Raw genomic sequence first — 2,274 nt, 5'->3', positions numbered from 1 at the left:
AATCATTCCTTCGGACATGTTTAAGTAAGAGTGAGCCTTACCTGAAGTTGTACAGGGAAATTCTGACCTATCTTTGAGAAGAAAGATAGTTTCAGGAAAAAAAAAAAAAAAAAAAAACTCTGAGAAAACTGAACTGACTCAGACAAATCAGTTTTGTAGTCTTTCTTTTTCAGTAACATTATTAATATACCTATACTTTCAATGGCAAAGTAAAGACCAAACTCTTTAGCTTGATATTTAAGGACTTCCATGGTATAGATCACATCCTACTTGTCAAGTTCATCTAATTTTTTAAGGTGAAAATTTTGTTTATGCAGGACTTGCCCCAATATTCACATAAATAGAATGGCCTTTATTACCTATTTTGTCACTCAAAATCAGTTCATCTTTTAAGGTTCAACTGAAGTATCATTTCCTTCTTGAATTTCTCCTCTGAACTCCTGTGACACTTATTTATGTTAGTAATACTAATCTATTTGGGACCTAATGATATGCTCTCATGTATTGTTATATAACTTTTCAAGTCTGTAAATATATTGATATGTAAGTATGTATAGATGTGTGTGTATTAAGACTTATTTTACATTATTTCTGCCTTTTAAAAGGCTTAGAATATATAGACATATAAAATATATTCAATAAATGTTAAAGATAGTTGCTTTTCCAAGTATTATAGTTCTTGGTTGGAAGTCTGATTTAACATTTAAAGATGGACTGTCCCCCAATCCACTCCTAGAAACTAGGGCATAGACTCTCTGAGCACAAGTTCCTTCTATGCAGAACGGTACTCTCATTTTGGAAAAACTCTCACCAAAAAGTGTTTAAAAGGTCATTTAGGAAATGAACAATCTTTATACAGCTCTGTTACTAACGCGCCAACCTCACATAGTCATAAGGGAGAAGTTATCAACCTATCGACCTATTATGTTAAAGGAACACCACTCTATCGAAGGATTTGGGGGGACATCGGCTGTTTTATCTTTTAGTGCTGGTTTCTCCTTACAAGATATCTCATGTCCTCATTCTTCATCCACCACCTTTATCTTCTCAGGAACAACTCTTGCTTAACAAGATAAAGAACAGATTTAAGATAAGTTGTCACAGCAAGAGTACAAGAACAAAGTGGCTCATTTTATTATTAAAAGTTATAGGCTAACTAGTCAAACAGTTTCCAGGAGAAAGTCATCATCTGAGTATTGGGTAGGAGTAAAGGAGAGGGCATTTCAAGTGAGGAGAGTGATGGGTAAATGTCTAAGTGTAGGAATGAAACAGTATGTTGGTGGATCGGTGAGTGAATAGATTGGACTTGCCAGAGCAAAGGAGTGAATTGAAGAGATGTTAGATAAATGGCTAGATAAGTGTAGTAAAGGGAGGAGTGATGATATCCTTAAACTAAGAGTTGACATTTGATATGATTCAGAAAGAGAACTATTAAATGTTCTAAGGAAGACTTGGTTGATTTTTGAGACAGATTAATTAACAGAGCTTTGTACTTTCATTCTCTAAAACTGTTTTTGAATACATTTGTTAAACGTATTCTCTTTTATTTCTTTTATTCCATATCACATGTGGCTTGTAGATAGCCTGCATGATGCAAACTCATTCCTTTGGATACTTTATTTTTGTGGGCTGTTTTTTGTTTGTTTGTTTTGTTTTGTTTGTTTTATTTTTGTTATTTTTTTGAAGGCACACTGGTAATTCTCCAATAACAGATTTCATCTTTCTTTTTTGATTTATACTTGTCTTGCATAATGTAGACATGAATCCGAGTGTAGTTTTTTATAGTCTACTGGACTCATTAACAAAGTAACATAATCTTACTTAATGGCAAAGGATAATTCTGATAATATAAGAGCATTCCCGTTGCTATTTTAACTCAGTTTTTACTCAGTAATTTTACATAGAGGGTGTACTAATCTCCTAAACTTTTCCCTAAACAAAACACATTAACAGCTTTTAATTAGGCTATCATTAAATCATATTTGTAGAATGTCACCAGGAAAATATACCTATATCAAGTGTTGACTTTGAAAATTTGGAAAATAAAAATCACAGTTAAGAGTATGGCCCTAAATAGAAAATATGTTTTACCAATACATAAGTAATTTTGGAAGAATAACCTTACTGGATATTGAGTTTTGGGTTGGCAGATTTCTTCTTTCAACATTTTATGTATGTCACTCTGTTGCCTTATGGCTTGCACGATTTCTGACCAGAAGTTGACTGTAATTCTTACCTTCCTCCCTTTTAGGTAATGTGTATGTTTTGTTTCTT

This window comes from Pteropus vampyrus, unplaced genomic scaffold, assembly GCF_000151845.1.
Source record: "Pteropus vampyrus isolate Shadow unplaced genomic scaffold, Pvam_2.0 Scaffold41, whole genome shotgun sequence".
In the NCBI taxonomy this organism is placed as follows: domain Eukaryota; kingdom Metazoa; phylum Chordata; class Mammalia; order Chiroptera; family Pteropodidae; genus Pteropus; species Pteropus vampyrus.
The sequence above is the reverse complement of the archived record's forward strand: the minus strand, read 5'-3'. Positions refer to the sequence as shown.